This window comes from Astyanax mexicanus, chromosome 9 (assembly GCF_023375975.1).
Source record: "Astyanax mexicanus isolate ESR-SI-001 chromosome 9, AstMex3_surface, whole genome shotgun sequence".
In the NCBI taxonomy this organism is placed as follows: domain Eukaryota; kingdom Metazoa; phylum Chordata; class Actinopteri; order Characiformes; family Acestrorhamphidae; genus Astyanax; species Astyanax mexicanus.
Genome location: NC_064416.1, coordinates 45,815,005 through 45,835,242, shown reverse-complemented (window position 1 = coordinate 45,835,242; position 20,238 = coordinate 45,815,005). Strand labels below are relative to the sequence as shown.

At 41.4% G+C, this 20,238-nt stretch overlaps 1 long non-coding RNA gene across 1 annotated transcript; it reads right to left on the bottom strand.

Annotated features, from left to right (window-relative positions):
* Positions 1-6,747: 6,747 nt before the first annotated feature.
* Positions 6,748-8,329, bottom strand: LOC125804542 (uncharacterized). The gene is made up of 3 exons (XR_007440648.1): positions 8,185-8,329; positions 7,982-8,041; positions 6,748-6,928 (listed from the first exon to the last, which is right to left on the bottom strand). It is a non-coding gene; the product is annotated as an uncharacterized LOC125804542 (long non-coding RNA).
* Positions 8,330-20,238: the final 11,909 nt, after the last annotated feature.

The window sequence follows — 20,238 nt, the reverse complement described above, 5'->3', positions numbered from 1 at the left end:
TCTGTCACCACAATAAATTTTTGATCTCTAAAACTAGGTGTTTTAGTTTTACTTTCCAACCCCTGTATGTATATATATATATATATATATATATATATATATATATATATTATGAATAAGTGAATCAAAGCACGCGTTACAAATAAGTTCAGCTTAAAAATACTAAGTATTTGTAATTTCTATTATTATCTAGAGATGTGCTGTTTTAAAGTAATTCAATAGATATTCTATTTTCAGACAAGGTACAACCCTAGTGTGCTGTCCACTGGGGATTTTAATGACTCCTATAACAAGTTCTCTGAAAAACGGAAAACCCATCTAGCATCAGGCCTTGCTCAGACCGTGATTTGTGCAAAGGTGTATCAAAACGTATCTTCATTCATTATTCTGTAGGTAGAAGTATACAGTGCCCTCCATAATTATTGGCACCCCTGGTTAAGATGTGTTCTTTAGCTTCTCATAAATTGAGTTTTGTTCAAAATAATATAGGACCACGATGGGAAAAAAAAGTAAAGTCCAACCTTTAACTCAAGTAAATTTTAAGGGGGAAATAAAATCCCTGACTAAGAAATAATGATTCTTCATAAAATCACCTGTTCCACAATTATTGGCACCCCTAACAATTCTTAGGAAATAAATTTAACAAAAGTATTTCTGTCACTTCTACAGTAGTTTACGAAGTTGATCAGAGTATGTAGGAACATTTAATTAGTAATTCACAACTTCCTGTTTCCCTGGGGTATAAATATGACGTGACACAGAGGCCATTTATCTTCAACATGGGAAAGACAAAGGAACATACCATTCAAGTGAGGCAGATGTGTGTTGACCTTCACAAGTCAGGCAATGGCTACAAGAAAATCGCTACTCGCCTACACCTGTCCATATCTACTGTCAGAGGAATTATTAAGAAGTTTAAAACAACTGGAACAGTGGTAAACAAGCCTGGACGAGGACGCAAGTTTATTTTGCCACCACGCACAGTGAGGAGGATGATAAGAGAAATAAAAAGTTCTCCAAAGCTCACTGTTACAGAATTGCAACAAATGGTAGCTTCTTGGGGTCACAAAGTCTCCAAAACAACCATCAGGCGCTATCTACATGCCAACAAGCTGTTTGGGAGGCATGCACGGAAGAAACCATTTCTCTCTCACAATCATAAACGCAAACGTATGGAGTTTGCTAAGCGGTACTGGGACTTCAACTGGGACCGTGTGCTTTGGTCAGATGAAACAAAGATAGAGCTTTTTGGCAACAAATGCTCTAAGTGGGTCTGGCGTAACACAAGAGCTGAGTATGCAGAAAAGCACCTCATGCCCACTGTGAAATACGGCGGGGGATCAGTGATGCTGTGGGCCTGTTTCTCTTCTAAAGGCCCTGGGAACCTTGTTAGGGTGCATGGCATCATGAATGCTCTAAAATACCAGGACATTTTAAAACAAAATCTGGTGGCTTCTGCCCGAATGCTGAAGATGGGTCGTCACTGGATCTTTCAGCAAGATAATGACCCTAAACATGTGGCCAAATCTACACAGAAATGGTTCACCGCACACAGAATCAAGCTCCTCCCATGGCCATCTCAGTCCCCAGACCTCAACCCCATTGAAAACCTGTGGGGTGAGCTGAAGAGGAGAGTGCAGAGGAGAGGACCCAGGTCGTTGGATGATTTAGAGAGAATGTGCAAAGAGGAATGGTCAAAGATCCCTCTTTCTGTATTCTCCCATCTTGTGAAACATTACAGGAGAAGATTAGGTGCTGTTTTGTTGGCAAAAGGGGGTTGTACAAAGTATTAACATCAGGGGTGCTAATAATTGTGGCACACATGATTTGATGTTAAATAATTATTTCTTAATGTGGGATTTTTTTCCTACTGAATAAATTCACTTGAGTTAAAGGTTGTATTTTACTCTTTTTTCCCATCGTGGTCCTATATTATTTTGAACAAAACTCAATTTATGAGAAGCTAAAGAACACATCTTAACCAGGGGTGCCAATAATTATGGAGGGCACTGTAGATACTAGAGTTTTAAATACTTTAAAGAAGAATTAACTCAAGCTTTTTACTCTTTAAGTACTGAGTGCTGGATTCAAAACTACTTAAAATATAAAAGTAAAAGTAATTTAAATGGGTAAAAAAAAAAATACATCACTGCACTACCCCCCCCCCCCCAATTTGGGATGCACTAGGCTGCTCCCTGTTTCAGCTGCATATATGCTGATTGTAAATTAATGTATTTTAGTAGAATGTAAATATATTAAAGTAGAAGTTTAGTTGAGCTGGAGTTTGTCTGGAGTTCTCTTGAGTCTCTGCACAGATCATCTTCATACTAGACTACATACATCTGCTATGTTCTTGCTGGAGTGTGGGGGGGGGGGGAATTTCACTCTATCTGGATGGAGAGATTTATCTGGATAGGGGTTTTATTGAAGGATGAAAAGCCGGAATGAAAACGAGCTGAAATTAATTAGGAATAACGACGCTATTTTAACAATTGCTTACTTCTATCATAGTTCTAAATGACTTTTGGCATGTGACCATACAGTATTTTGGGGGTAATTGTGTATAGTGTTTTATAAACTGCTGTATTTTGTAAAACATTACCCCCAGAGCATCCAAAGTTAAAGTGAAAGGTCAGAATCACGTTTTTTTAAATATATATTACTCATCCTCTCATCTGAGTGCTGCTGGTCTCTGGCGCATCTTTCCGCTCTCGTTCCGGTGCTGCTAATGCATCTGAGTGAGAGTGTACTAATTGAGGGATAGGGTTATCTGTTAAACAGCACTTCATTAAGCTCGGCCTCGGGAGCAGCGTGAGGCTCTCAGGGCTCTCTGCCGCTTCCTAAAGCACCACCATAGGTCAATCTCTGCTGCATGTGATCACTGACCCTGAGAGACCAGCCGTCCTCCTCCACCCGCTCTCAGGCCTCCTCACGCTGCCGGCCCACCGTCAATAAAGCCCACTGTCACAGATACTGCAGCACCTCAGGTGGGCGAGAGAGAGCTCTCTGCCTCCGCCAGCCGTTTGCTGAGCACTTCTAAAGAGGGATTTACTCACTTGATAGAGGAGAGTTAGGATTTTCTGGTGGTTTAGAGGAATAGATCCCGAATTCTATGATTACAGTTTTGCCAGACTGGTTCAGCAGCGGTTTAAACAAAATTAACTGCAAAGAAACGGGTTGTCTGTTCAACCTAACTTATTATATTACCTATTAATGTTCAATTCAATTAAATGTTATTTATATAGCGATTTTTTTTTTTACAACAGAAATCATCACAAAGTAGCTTTACAGAGACAAACAGGTCCACGCCTCTATAAGTGAGCACCATAAAAACTGTCATTGAATTGTTTTGTACAGTACTGTATTGTAACGCCAAGGGGGAGACCAGGTCTGCTCTGATGATATTTCGAGACTTGAGCCCAGTAATATATGCTCATTATATTCAGAAATATATTGAAAAACCTAAATTTATAAATTTTAAACATAATGCTTAGTTAAACTAAAAAATACATCCCAATATTTTGTGTGCGTATTATGTTTAGAATTCTGCTGAAACATTGCTATAAATGAATCATACTAGGCTACTTGTTAGGTACACCTGTCCAACTGCTCATTAAAGGAGAACTCTGGTGTAAAATGGACTTTTGTTGTAGTAAAACATGATAAAAAGTACTTACCTTTAATGAATAGCACACCTCCGCTCTCCCACAGCTTTCAGAGATCCAGTAAATTTAACAGTTTGTCCCCAAACACCCTTCAGACCGGGTGATACGGGGCATAATTTGCCACCATTATCCAGGCTCAAAGTTAGCTGAAGCTCGCGTTACAGGATGTAATCAGTGTTTTTTCTAATAAGCTTCTTTTTCACTTTTTAAGTTATTAATGCCTCGTTTTAAATGTCAGGGCTCTCCGGATTCTAGTAAGGAGGTGTGGAGCTACTTTGAGCTGGATAACAGTGAAATAATCGATTTATCGGAGCAAATTATGCCCCGTGTCACCCAATCTGAAGGGTGTTTGGACAAACTGTTCACATTTCTGGATCTCGGAACGCTGTGGGAGAGCGGAGGTGTGCTATTCATCAAAGATAAGAACTTTTTATCATGTTTTACTACAACAAAAGTCCATTTTACACAGGAGTTCTCCTTTAACGCAAATGTCGAATCAACCAATCACATGTCAGCAACTCATCAAATGCATTTAGACATGTAGACATGACCTAAGCCATCTGCTGCAGTTCAACCCGAGCATCATTCTTACTGGTGTGTGTGTGTGTCGGTGTGTCGCTGAGTGTTAATGGTTGTGTGTAAGAACATGATTATTAAGTGTCCTTGGGTGTTTAGAAAGGCACTATATACAGCGGGTGAAATAAGTATTGAACACGTCACCAATTCTCACTAAATATATTTCTAGAGGTGCTATTGACATGAAATTTTCACAAGATGTTGGTACCAACCCAGTAATTCATACATACAAAGAAATAGAACCATAGAAGTCCAGAAATTAAGTTAAGTGTAATAATGTGGAATAGCACAGGGACAAAGTATTGAAGATGCTTACTGAAATTGATTTAATATTGATTTAATACAAAAGCCTTTGTTGGCAATGACAGCTTTAAGACACCTCCTGTATGCAGAAACTAGTCGCATGCATTGCTCAGGTGTGATTTTGGCCCATTCTTCCACACAAACAGTCTTTAAATCCTGAAGGTTTCGTGGGTCTCTTCTACGAACTCTAATCTTAAGTTCTTTTCATAGATATTCTATTGGATTCCCTGAAGTCAGGTGATTGGCTGGGCCATTCTAGCAGCTTTATTTTCTTTCTCTGAAACCAATTAAGAGGGGTCATTGTCTTGCTGAAATGTCCACCCACGTTTCATCTCCATCATCCTGGTAGATGGCAGCAGAATTTTATCAAGAATGTCTCTGTACATTTTTCCATTCATCCTTCCTTCAGTTATTTGAAGTTTGCCAGTACCATATGCTGAAAAACATCCCCACGCCATGATGTTCCCACCTTCAAACTTCACTGTTGGTATGGTGTTTTTGGGGGTGCAGTGCCATTTGACCTCCATACATGATGTGTATTATGGCATCCAAAGTTAATTTTTTTCAATTTTGGTCTCATCTGACCAGACTATATTCTCCCAGTATTTCACAGGCTTGTCTAATTATTGTGCAGCAAACTTTAAACAAGCTTTAACGTGCTTTTTCTTCAGCAATGGAGTCTTGCATGGCGAGCGTGCATACAGGCCATGGCGGTTGAGTGCATTACTTATTGTTGTCTTTGAAACAATTGTACCTGCTAATTCCAGGTCTTTCTGAAGCTCTTCACAAGTGGTCTTTGGCTCTTGGACGACTCTTCCGGATTATGGCCCCAACAGTGCTCACTCGAACATTCAGAGTTTAGAAACCCTTCTGTAACCAATGCCATCATGATGGTTTGCAACAATAAGGTTGCGAAGGTCTTGAGAGAGCTCTTTACTTTTACCCATTTACTACCCATCATGAGATGTTTCTTGTGTGATACCAGGCCATCATTTGGGACTGAACCAGCTAATATTGCATTGACACACTGACAAGGTGCAGGGTTGATTTCTAATTACTGAGAGAGCTGGACTCTTGGTTGGTCTCTTGGCTTTCCATGGTCTTTTTGCACCTCCCTTTCTTCACGTGTCAAATACTTTTTCCCTGTGCTATTCCACATTATTACACATCACTTAATTTCTGGACTTCTATGGTTTGATTCCTTTGTATGTATGAATTTTTGGGTTGTTACCGACATCTGATGAAAAATGGTGACGTGTTCAATACTTATTTCACCCGCTGTATGTGTAACTTCATTTGCTAATTTAAACACTGCAGCGAAAATGTCATTACATTATCTGTGTTGTAGCAGGATGCCTTTACAGAGCCCAGTATTCCAAGGCTATTTCCAGCATAGATTTCACACACGTCGCATGTTAAAGGCTATTATTAATGGATGTAAGACTGGTAGTTCATATGTTCCCGTTTGAAACATGTTCCTATTTAAGTTCTGAATAAATCATGGCTCTGTGGTGCAGTGAGGGAACGGCTGGGGACAGTAGTTCAGACTTTAGATCAGAGTTAGCTAGACTGTCTCTCAGGTAAGGGGAGATCTTCAGAAGGTTGCCAAAGCCTCCGAGGCCAGGAGAAGAGAGACATCATGTAGAGGCTAAGTGAGGACACTGAGAGCACATTCAATCCTCATACCAGCGGGCAGGTGATGACTGACAGAGCGTGTTGGGGAGGGGAGATGGAGGCTTAAGCTGTGAAATAGACCCCTGTCTTCCAAATGAGCCACTCGGCCTGCTGAACACCGGGATTAGCAGCACTTTTTTACCAGTGAGTGTGAAAAGAAAAAAACACTGGGATTGGATTTCAGTTTAGCCGGACAATTAATTGATACATGTCTAAAACCCACCGGCAGAAGCTTAAACTAGCCCAATACCTAAGGATTGTACAGACATTCACAACACAGTACATTTTCATTTTAAATGGTTTGGCGGCCGCAATAAATATAGAAATAGTGCAAAATATCTGTTTGCCCAGTTTGGCAGGAAAACCCCAAACCTGGCAACTCGTGTTACAGAGATGATTCAAGAGTGCAAAATAATGGGAAATATTAATAATAAAAAAAGTGAATACTAATAAAAAAAAAACCAAAGGTAACACTTTACTTGGATGGTCCATTTTATGGCCTTGTTGATGCTCAACTGACATTCAACTAACACTGAATTGAATGTCTATTAAATTTAACTTAACCCTATGTTGAATGTAAATGATTCAAAATAGAACCTAGCCCTACACCTAACCCTAACCTTAACCCTTAATCAACCATAAAATCAAACCCTACACCTAACCCTAACCTTAACCCTTAATCAACCATAAAATCTAACCCTACACCTAACCTAACCTTAACCATTAATCAACCATAAAACTAACCCTACACCTAACCCTAACCTTAATCAACCATAAAATCAAACCCTACACCTAACCCTAACCTTAACCCTTAATGAACCATAAAATCAAACCCTACACCTAACCCTAACCTTAACCCTTAATCAACCATAAAATCAAACCCTACCCCTAACCCTAACATTAACCCTTAATCAACCATAAAATCAAACCCTACACCTAACCCTAACCTTAAACCTTAATCAACCATAAAATCAAACCCTACACCTAACCCTAACCTTAACTCTTAATCAACCATAAAATCAAACCTTACACCTAACCCTAACCTTAACCTTAACCCTTAATCAACCATAAAATCAAACCCTACACCTAACCCTAACCTTAACCCTTAATCAACCATAAAATCAAACCCTACACCTAACCCTAACCTTAACCCTTAATCAACCATAACATCTAACCCTAACCTTAACCCTTAATCAACCCTAAAATCAAACCCTACACCTAACCCTAACCTTAACCCTTAATCAACCCTATAATCAAACCCTACACCTAACCCTAACCTTAACCCTTAATCAACCATAAAATCTAACCCTACATCTATCCCTAACCTTAACCCTTAATCAACCATAAAATCAAACCCTACACCTAACCTTAACCCTTAATCTACCCTAAAATCAAACCTTACACCTAACCCTAACCCTTAATCAACCATAAAATCAAACCCTACACCTAACCCTAACCTTAACCCTTAATCAACCATAACATCTAACCCTAACCTTAACCCTTAATCAACCCTAAAATCAAACCCTACACCTAACCCTAACCTTAACCCTTAATCAACCCTATAATCAAACCCTACACCTAACCCTAACCTTAACCCTTAATCAACCATAAAATCTAACCCTACATCTAACCCTAACCTTAACCCTTAATCAACCATAAAATCAAACCCTACACCTAACCTTAACCCTTAATCTACCCTAAAATCAAACCTTACACCTAACCCTAACCCTTAATCAACCATAAAATCAAACCCTACACCTAACCCTAACCTTAACCCTTAATCAACCATAAAATCTAACCCTACACCTAACCCTTACCCTAACCTTAATCAACCATAAAATCAAACCCTACACCTAACCCTAACCTTAACCCTTAATCAACCATAAAATCAAACCCTACACCTAACCCTAACCTTAACCCTTAATCAACCATAAAATCAAACCCTACCCCTAACCCTAACATTAACCCTTAATCAACCATAAAATCAAACCCTACACCTAACCCTAACCTTAACCCTTAATCAACCATAAAATCAAACCCTACACCTAACCCTAACCTTAACCCTTAATCAACCATAAAATCTAACCCTACACCTAACCCTTACCCTAACCTTAATCAACCCTATAATCAAACCCTACACCTAACCTTAACCCTTAATCAACCATAAAATCTAACCCTACACCTAACCCTAACCATAACCCTTAATCAACCATAAAATCAAACCCTACACCTAACCTTAACCCTTAATCTACCCTATAATCAAACCCTACACCTAACCCTAACCTTAACCCTTAATCAACCATAAAATCAAACCCTACACCTAACCCTTACCCTAACCTTACCCTAATCCTAAAATCTAACCCTAAACCCAATCCTAAAATATTAAGATAAGCGTTTGGATTAGAGTTGAATGTTGGGTTATATTCAATAGAGAATCATTTACTTTCACCTTTTAGTTCAGTTGCATTTAATAGACATGTAGTTGAATGTTAGTTGAATGTCAGTTGAGCATCAGAGAGGCCATCAAATGAACCATCCAAGTAAAGTGTTACCAAAACAAATAATATAAAACAAAAAAACAGAAAATACATTGAATACGTATGCATCCTCTCAGTAAGTAAGTATAACAAAAATCTTTAGAACAATAGAAGAGATTGATTATTACATTTTTTATCAACACATAGTCAAATTCAAAGCAGTGTTGTTCATTGTCAATATTTTCTGAAAATAAAAACATCCTGCATGTGTAAATGTCTACTTTTTATAATCTGCTTTGTAATTTTATATTGGAACCAAAACTATTAAAATGTCCTGCAGAATCAGTATAGGACCCTAAAAGGTCAGGAGCCTCACCAATAGGAAACACAAATGGAGGGCATGATAAAAAAAATGAAATAAAAAATCGTGACTAATCGATTAATCAGAAAAAAATATTTGTCACATTAGTCGACTACTAAAATAGTCATTATTTGCCATCCTACACAACACAAAAGTCCAGTGTGGGGAGCATGGTGTTTTAAACAGAACACTGAACACAGAACCACTTTATTAGGTACACCTGACCAACTGCTCATTAATGCAAATGTTGAATCAGCCAATCACATGGCAGCAATTCAATGCATTTAGGCATGTAGACACGGCCAAGACGATCTGCTGCAGTTCAAACCATCAGAGCATCAGAATGGAGAGGAAAGGTGATTTAAGTGACTCTAAATGTGGCCTGGCTGGTTGTTGGTGTCAGACGGGCTGATCTGAGTATTTCAGAAACTGATACTGATCTACTGGGATTTTCACCCACAACCATCTCTAGAGTTTACAGAGAATGATCCGAAAAAGAGAAAATATCCAGTGAGCTGATCTCAGTTCAGTTCTGTGGGAGTAAAAGTCTTGTTGAAGTCAGAGATCAGAGGAGAACGACCAGACTGATTCCAGCTGATAGAACGACAACAGTAACTCAAATAATCACTCGTTACAACTGAGGTCTGCAGAAGAAGAGCATCTCTGAACATCAGCACAACACAATGTCCAACCTTGAGGAGGATGATGATCTACAGCAGCAGAAGAAGAATCACACCGGGTGCAGCTCCTGCAGATAAGAACTGCAGGAAACTGAGGCTACAATTCACACAGAATCACCAAAATCAGACAATAGAATTTGGTGTCAACAACATGAAAGCATGGCTCCATCCTGTCTTGTATCAACAGCTGGTTCAGGCTGGTGGTGGTGCTGAAATGGTGCGGGGGAGATTTTCCTGACACACTTTGGGCTCATTAGTACCAATTGATCATCATGGCGACGCCACAGTCTACCAGAGTATTGTTGCTGACCATGTCCTCCATCTCTTTATGATTACAGTGTACCTGTATCTTCTGATGCTACTTCCAGCAGGATAATGCTCCATGTTATAAAGCCTGAATAATCACAGACCTTCAACACGACAATGAGAGAGTTCTGTACTGTACTGGAACCTCCTCCACAGTCACCAGATCTAATAGATCCAGTAGAGGAGCTTTGGGATGTGGTGGAACGGGAGATTCTCATCATGGATGTGCAACTGAAAAATCTGCAGTAACTGTGTGATGCTCTCATGTTAATATGGACCCTCTGACTCTCTGAGGAATGTTTCCAGTACCTTGTTGAATCTGTGCCACATGGGATTAAAGCAGTTCTGTAGGTAAAAGGGGTCCAACACGGTACTACCTAATAAAGTGGTCGGTGAGTGTATTTGCTATAGTGTCTGAGTAAGTGGCAGAATATCTATTCTTTAAAGCCTCACTACAGGAGCTGTAAAAAAGCACATATGGATGAAGCATGGATTGTTCCAGCTGTCAGCTAAATGGTTTTCTACCGTATTTGATAGCAGACGATTTTCCCTCTGTTTTTCTCAGACGCCCACACAGAGTGAACTCTTGACAGTGGTTGAGGTGTGTTGGCTGCCATTTGTCAGTTAAGTGTTGATTGTGTAGTGCTTCTGATTGGAGTGGCTCTATCTGCAATGCTCTGATTTGTCTGGGGGGGATGCAGGAAGTGCTCAGACTCTCCATAAACAGCTCTGGTAATGCAGGGTGTGTGTTTTAGACCCATAGTTCTTTCTTTCTCTGTAATTCCATTGGCTGTATGTAGCCGCTGCTCCTGACTCCCAGTCAACATCTGGGTCAGATATTCAGCATACCACATATTTGCTGGGTGTCTGTGGCAGGTCGTCGATTAGTAAAAAGAACTCAATTTTTACACCATTAACACACTCAAAGTAGCTCCACACTTCACTGGTGGAATTCTGAGCACCCTGACATTTAAAGCTTGCAGGTACACTGTTTATACACACAGTGCCTTCACATTGGTTGGTGTTGGATGGGGTAACCTCCCTGAAATCAACTTTTGCAACTTGGGATGTCTGAGGATCCAACCAATAAACTCAAGCCTCACAATTAATACACAGGGCCATCACATGCTTTTTTAAACAATGTTTTGTATAGCTGAATGGAGTTTGCACTTGATTCATGATCTGAATCATCCAAATCATCATTTTAACAGTGTGTAAGTTCTTCAAAGCACCCAAACATTGCACAGATCACACAGATCGCATGGTAATAAAAGAAATATCAGCAGCTGAACTATGAAAACACTGATTCAATATGAATCCAAACGTTGACCCACAATGGGAAGGCACATGTGGGCGAGCTGACCGCAAGATTTACATTTTTTTTAGTCGTTTCTGGACTGCAGTCAAATATTTTAAATTACAAATTGTGCATATATTTATTAATATATTCATTACAGTATGATCCAACACCAATTTATTAATTATTGAACTTACATCTCAAAAAACACCCTTGTAGGATTATGTGCCAAATATATTTCTGTTCTGTGAACAGCACTGTATTTAGATTTGCCAACTAGTCTAGATCTTAAAACTTCTAGTTGTTTTTAGGTCAGAGGTTTTGTTACCTTGCTTAAGTAAAATTGTAGGTTACCTATTTCACTTCAGCTCGTTTTCATTCCGGCTTCTCATCCTTCAATAAAACCCCTATCCAGATAAATCTCTCCATCCAGATAGAATGAATCTGATTGTGATTGGATGTAGAGAAGCATAAACATATACCATTCCCACTCCCTATTGGTTTGTACTGTGATCCATCACACCTGCACACGTCACACTTTTGTAGGAAAATGTCTTTTAGCAGTTTACACATAGTGACCCAAACTAGCACCAAGCGTATGCATGGTGCATGCGTATAAAATTAAAGGAGAACTCTGGTGTAAAATGTACTTTTGTTGTAGTAAAACATAATAAAAAGTTCTCACCTTTGATGAATAGCACACCTACATTTTCCCACAGCATTCCGAGATCCAGAAATTGTAACAGTTTGTCCAACAAACACCCTTCAGACTGGGTGATACAGGGCATAATTTACCCTGATAAATCACTTTTTACACTGTTATCCAGCTCAAAGTAGCTCCACACATTATTGCTAGAATCTGGAGAGCCCTGACCAGCTTTAAAATGAGGCATTAATAACTTAAAAACTGCACAAAGAGCTTATTAAAAACCACTGTTTTACATCTTATAACACTAGCTTCAGCTCTGAGTGCGACATATATATACATAGACTCCACATAGCGTAGCAGTCGGTGGATTTATCAGGGTAAATTATGCCCCGTATCACCCAGTCTGAAGGCTGTTTTTGGACAAACTGTTAAAATGTCTGGATCTCTGAACACTGTGGGAGAACGGAGGTGTGCTATTCATTAAAGGTAAGGACTTTTCATCATGTTTTACTACAACAAAAGTCCATTTTTTTTACACCGGAGTTCTCCTTTAAGGGCTAAAATTGGGCAGAGAGAACGTGACATAAGCCGATTCTCATCAGTCAGTCACAGTTAGAAAGCTGTTGGTACTTTTTTTTTTGGTCCACGGTTTGGAAAGTGAGAGAACAGAGGCATTGTGGCTGAAGCTTTGTTTGACAGCTCACTGCAGTTAGAAGTGAATCAGCTGCCTGTGTTTCAGAGGAGGTATAAATTATGTGAAGCTGCCGCGGTTTGACTTCTTCATGCAGCCAGTGAACTTGAATCAGAGACGTGTCAGAAGCTCTGCGTAAGTAAATATCCAGTTATTTCGGAGAATGTATCTTCTATTGTGGCTGAGTTTGACAAACCATTATTCAGTAATAGTACAACCTGTCATTCTAGCGCTCAGCTCCACGCTACTCCGAGATGCGGTTTGATAATTGGAGTGACAGTACCTCCATCAGTGAGCCGTGAGCTAGAGGAGTTTGGTGTCGGCACAACGGGGGGCTCCACTCACAGAGAGATTCGCTCAGCGGGAAGCTGACCTGGGTCACAGCTTCTTTTGAAAACGAGGGAAGTTCAAAATGGAGAGTGTTCACAGAGCATCTTTAGAGGAAAATGATATCTTGTCGACTGCTGGGCAGAGAATTGGAGGAGTTCACTCAGAAGAGGAGGAGAACTTCGGCTGCTCTTCACTGTCTGAAAGAGAAAAGACGGTATATAGTTGTAAGAACAGCCCTTATTATACATTTGTTAGACATAAGATTTAAATGAATATTAGTAATACTACGTGAGGGTTAGGGCTGAAAGATACGTTGGAAAATTAGACCCTGTTTTAGGGATCTATAGGCGAGTCGTCAAACGTGCATCACATATAGCTTGATTGAAGACTTGTCTGTGTGTCTTTGCTATCATAATGACGGGTAAAGTATACCCTGCGCGGCTTAGAACGCGCAAAAGGCATGTTTTGGACGTAACATGAAATAAACCAATCAGCACACCACTTCCATTTAAGAGCTAGTAGTCTGTTACTTTTCTGTTCCCATCCAAAAATGATTTTGCTTTAATGACATATTTGTGATTCTCACTTAGGTTTCATTTAAAGATCTACTTTCTCACACCTGTTTCTCCTAAAATTGCTTGAGAGAAATAACACTAGACAAAAATGAAACATGGGATTCTTCTAAGGTAAAGGAATTGTAACGATGGGAGCAGACGGGAGGCGGATTTATAGGCGGATAAGACCAAGACTTTAATAAATAACAAATAAACAGATAAACAAATAAGGGAATAACGAATAAATACAAGTACATAAACAAATAAACTGGGAGAAACGAAAAACAGAATATAACTAAACACGGCTATATATACAGGGATAACTACGTAAATAATATACAAAACAAGGAAAGGGAACAAACAAGAGATATAAACAAATAATATAAACTAAACAAACAACTAGAGACGTAGAGAAGAGCGATAACAAAACGTGGCAAAACAATAGCTATAGCTAAGACGTGACGAGACAGACAACGTAGGAAGGTGCAAAGACCGACGGATAAACATGGACTACAGTGTACTATATATAGAAACATGAAACACTGAACACCTGGGGAAGGGGCGGAGCTACAAATTACACACACGTGACGGAAAAGTACTGGAGAAACACACTAGGAAACGGGGAAAACACAGGGAAACATAGCGAGGGCGTGACAGAAGCCCCTGTGACAGAAGCAGCTCCCAAGGCGCGTAAAGACGAACCCCGGGGGCCGGCGGCGGGGAGAGGCCGGGAAAAACAAGAGACGAGACCGGGGACTTGACATGAGGCAAAACAGGAGATTGAACATGAGACTGGACAAAGAAAGGGGACTGGACCGAGGACGTGACTGGAGACTGGACATTGGGCGAGACAGGAGACTGGACAGGAAACTGGACAGGGAACGATGACTGGACGTGAGACATGACAGGTGACTGGACAGGACTGGACATGGGCGAGACAGGAGACTGGACGGGAAACTGAACAGGGGACGATGACTGGACGTGAGACATTACAGGTGACTGGACAGGACTAGACATGGGAACGGGAACAAAAACATTGACAGGAACAGACACGAAAATGTTGACAGGAACAGGCACAGACAAACCAGAAAAGACAGGAACAGGAACACAGACAGACACGGGGACCAGAAACGGGAGCGACATGGGGACAAGAAAGACCTGGGGATGCCCAGGACTGGCTAAATTCAGAGGGGTAGTTCGTGGAGCCAGCCTGGGCAAAGTTCTTGGGCTGGAGTCCGGGGGCCTTGGGGCAGACCTGGGCACACGGGGCTTGGGGCGAAACTTAGTCCTGGGTGCAGGAATTAGTGTGGGTGTGGTGACGGGCCTCGCTGGCGACGCGACGGCTTGGGCAGCTGGAGCCGGAGGCGCGGCGACTCGGGCAGCAGGAGCTGGCGGTGCGGCGTCTCGGGCAGCAGGAGCTGACGGTGCGGCGACTCGGGCAGTAGGAACTGGTGGTGCGGCATCTCGAGCAGCTGGAGCTGACGGCGCGGCGACTCGGGCAGCAGGAGCTGGCGACGCAGCGACACGGACAGTAGGCACTGGCGGTGCGGCATCTCGGGCAGCTGAAGCTGGCGGTGCGGCGACTTGAGCAGCTGGGTCTGGCGGCGTGACGACGAGTATCGCTGGCGTCGGCGCTGGAGCGGTAGGCACCGCTGGCATTAGCACTTGGGCGGTGGACACCGCTGGCACAGGAACATGGACGGTGGGCACCGTTGGCATCGGCACATTGGCAGTGGGCACCGCTGGCACAGGAACATGGACGGTGTCTGGCACCGCTGGCATCGTAGCAGGAGTGGTGGGCACCGCTGGCATCGTAGCATGGGCGGTGGGCACCGCTGGCTTCGGCACATGGGCAGTGGGCACCGCTGGCACAGGAACATGGACGGTGGGCACCGCTGGCATCGGCACATGGGCGGTGGGCACCGCTGGCACAGGAACATGGACGTGTCAGGCACCGCTGGCATCGTAGCAGGAGTGGTGGGCACCGCTGGCACAGGAACATTGGCGGTGGGCACCGCTGGCACAGGAACATAGGCGGTGGCGGGCACCGCTGACACAGGAACACTCACGTAAACAGACTTGCGTGACTGCGTGGAGGCTTGGGCTGCTGAAGAGAGCACGGAGACTTGACATGAATTCACCGCAGCATATTCAGGTTACGGGGCGGCAGGAGCAGTAGAGTGTAGCGCCGACTCGAAGCACTGCTCGGCGGCCGCCATGGAAGCTGGGTCTGCAGCTGTCGGAGAAGCGGGCGCCGCTGCAGCCGGCGAGGAGAGCGCCGTAGCAGCCGAAGAAACATGAGCCGTGGTAGCAGGGGATGCTAACTGAGCCGCGTAGCTGTGGAGTAGCCTGGAGCTGAAGCCGCCGGAGATGCTAGCTGAGTTAGCCAAATTACAAATTACACACACGTGACGGAAAAGTACTGGAGAAACACACTAGGAAACGGGAAAACACAGGGAAACATAGCGAGGGCGTGACAGGAATCATAACTGAAAATTTGTGTTTTTTTTTTTTTTAGACACATACGAGATCTCAGAAGATCTATTGGCAGCCTGCCAAACCCAGATAGTAAATAATATTTTTAGTGTGTTCTCTGCGTTTCTTCTGAAATGCATAGCAGTTTTAACTGCAGCAAATTTCTAAAACAGAAGTATTGCATTCTCTAAAGGAATTGCAGGGGTAACAATATTTTTGTTCACCCTCAAACTGATTCAGAATTGTTGCAGATTGATGCAGATGTTTTTACGGTGATGGATCATGACATAGGCGTGGTATCAGAAACAAAAACAAAAGTATGTTTTTAAGCATCTAACCCTACAATAGTGATCAGTTTCTGACCACATTTTTAGCTTAACATTTCTGGATGGTCCATTTTCAATCCAGCTGTGACTAAAAAACCCAGCAACACCATTGTGTCTGATACACTCGTACCAGCCACACACACACACAGCTCCACACACACACAGCTATACACACACAGCTTCACACACACAGCTCCACACACACACATCTCCACACACACACAGCTCCACACCATGTCAGCTTCACCGCTGTGCTGAAAATGCTTCACAACCCAAGTAATATCTGGTCAGTGGCCGTCCTGTGGTGATCATTTTTCACTGATGGTTCCAGACGCTGTGGGGGTGTTTGAAGTGAAGCGGTGAAGAATGAAGTCTTGGACCTGTAAATAAACTTGTGTGACAAAAATGTTAGGCTAAGGCCTGCAGGAAGAGATTCAAAATACAGTTTTTTTGTGTTTGTCAGGAATATAATTAATCTTTAAATCAAAATCTAGTTATTTTATTCCATGAAATGTGAAATTTTGGAAACAAAGTTGTTCAAACATGTGGTACATCTGGTTTTGTGTACAGTTTTAGTGTAGTGATTTAAACTCTTAAAGGAAACCTAGACTATTAAAGTGTATTTTTATTTCATAGCTGAATAATGAATACACTTAAAGGGAACATATTATATAGAATAAAATAGATTTATGGACTACAACAAAAAACATGTTCATGAAGTTCTTTACACAAAATTACTCATACAGAGATCACACCACCATCCAGTCTTACAAGATTCAGTTCCTTTCAGAATGAGTCGTTTAAGGGCTCTGTCACTTTTATGCAAATAAGCTATTGTTGGCCACGTCATGTTTACACTGATCGTCACTATTTGACAGTACATACATCTCCCTCATCTGCTTGCCACAGACAGTAGGTACAGATCCCTCCCTCAGATGAAGTCTGCTGGCTAATCCTGCTGTGTACTGTCTGAGTTTCTTAACCAGCAGATCGAAAGGGCGTTCTTCGACTAATCCAGTGGGTGGGGCCCTGACGGGTGCTTTTTCTGGTGGGGTGCTGAATTTGGCACAAAACTGGAACACTGAAGCGTAATGTGATCCAGTGTACCGAATTTAACTCCCCCACCAGGAAAAGCACCTCCTCTCAAGAGCGTATTTCTAAGTAAAGTTAAAGCGTTTTTATCTTAGATTTTATCAAGAAGACGATGCACAGACTGTCCCGAGAGGGGGTGCTTTTCATGGCAGGGGTACAGATTTCAGCATTACTATTTTGCTGAATTCAGCACCCCTGCCAGGAAAAGCACCACCTCTCGGGAGAGGCTGCAGGTAACATGACTATTTTTCAGTATTTCTTTGGAGTCAGTGTAGCTTAGAACAGTATCCTGGGTATTTTTATTTTCTAAAAAAAGTTAAAGCAAAGAAGATGTACTGTCAGGATGACCCAGGCAGGGAGACGAGGAGACGGACGCAAGTGCAGGTAAAGGGGAAATTTAACAAATTTTTATATAAATAAATAACAAAGTTAAACAAATAACAAAGAACACGGAATAATAAAGTAAACCAAAACAAACGAGAGGAACTAGTGAACATAAACTAAACAAACAACAAGTAATAACGATATAAACAAACAGGGAGTAAATAAACAAAGAAACAAACGAGGGACTGAATAAATACAAAACTAAATAAACTAGGAATAAACACATAACGAAGATAAACAACGAACTAGCACTATGAATAACGAGGGAATGAGGAAAGACAGACAACAGAGGTTGGTGCAAAGATCGACGAGGGACAAGTGGCACAGGGGATCTACTTAACCAAACAGGAAACACACTAGAATAAGAAACACCTGGGGAAGGGGCGGAGCTACAAATGAGAAACACGTGGTGGAAAACTACTGACAAGAGACACAGAAGAGCACAGGTCACATGGGGATAACACACAGGCACGAGGACAGACAGGAAACAGGGCCAGGACATGACACGTACGTGCATGCTCCCAAGAGGTGGTGCTTTTCTTGGCGGGGGTGCTGAATTCGGCACAATATCAGCATGTCCGCAGGGTAGAGCAGATGCAGGTGCATTTTGGGAAATGCAGTCTTTAAAGCGACAGGACTGCAAATTTGGTTACTGTAAAGATATATTACACTGTCATATTTATTTATGCCAAATCTTTCTCCACAGTGAATTACTGTAATTTTTTACAATGTTTACCATAAAATTTACAAGAAACATTTTACAGCATATAATACAATAACTAATACAATGAAGTTTAACTTAAATGCTGAATAAATTCTCTGGCACCTTTAAACACAGAAAACACACACAGCACACAGTGTTCAGCATGCTGTATGACAAGCACTCAGGAATATTCATGAATGTGTCAGTACGTTGAGGTTATGCCAGCAGGTGTTCTTCTTAAGGCACGATAAGTGCCTTTTGGAATTCTCAGCACATTTCTTCACACCATGTTCAAAAGCTGCAAATAATCCTCTCCCTCCGGAAAGATCCGAGTCGAGCTACACGCCGAGCTGGCTGTGCACGCGGGCGGGAAAATAACACCACAAACACCAGATTCGGACGCTGTTTCCGATGGATTTGCAGGTATGGAGACACAGACGTGCTGCTGTTCAGGACATTTTTTTTTTTTGAGATATTGTATGTGTAGGACAGACTCTGCTCTGCTGCAGAACTTGTCAGGACTAAATCACTGAGATCTAAACATTATCTCTACATAACTGTTACCATAAACTGTTACCAAAGAAAACTAAACTCTGCCTTCTAGTTTATTTTTTATTTATTTATTTTTATGTATTTGTTTATTTTATTTGGATCCCCATTATCTCCTATAATGATAGCAGCTATTCTTCATGGGGCCCATCAGACATAAAACACACAAACATTATACATTATACATTATACATACACACAAAATAAAAAGAAAACATACTCTAAGTACAATCCAAATGTATAAATTGAAAACCTGGTTTTAGAGCACAATAATTGATTGTGGTGACGGACAGTTCTGGTGGAAACAGGAGAGTTGAGGTGCACATTGAATTCTGCGTGATTTGATCAGCCGTGGTTTTATGTTTTTTGGATACGATCCGGGTTAGCACCCAAACATCCCTTTCAGACAGCTTCCTCTTACAGCGTCCACAGTTAATCCTGTTGGATGACGTTGGTCCTTCTTGGTGGTATGCTGACATTACCCTGGATACCGTGGCTCTTGATGCATCACAAAGACTTGCTGTCTTGGTCACAGATGCTCCAGCAAGACGTGCACCAACAATTTGTTCTCTTTTGAACTCTGGTATGTCACCCATAATGTTGTGTGCATTGCAATATTTAGAGCAGAACTGTGCTCTTACCCTGCTAATTGAACCTTCACACTCTGCTCTTACTGGTGCAATGTGCAGTTAATGAAGATGAAGACAGGCTGCTCCAATTTAGCCATGATGAAACCTCCCACACTAAAATGACAGGTGTTTCAGTTTCATTGTCCAACCCCTGTAAGAAAAAACAAGATCAGGGATCAGTTAAAGAGTATCTTTTTAGTTGTTTTTAAACCATATTTTACTATCAATTTTAAGCAATGAGTCAGGTAAGGAGTTACACTCTGTAACAGTTCTGTAAATCACTGTTCCACACATGTAATTAGTTTTAATCAATTAGTTCTTGGTAATTTTAAGTAATTTTAAGTAATTTGCTCAATATATATTTTAACTTATATGTGTTGAGTCCTAAAAGGTTTTTCTCCCACCTGTCTTCAATCTTTAACCACTCTAGTTCCCTTTGCATTTTATCTACGCTGGTCCTGTATGGGCATCGTAATCTCATCATTCTCCCTGCCTTATTCTGTATTAACCCTTAAAA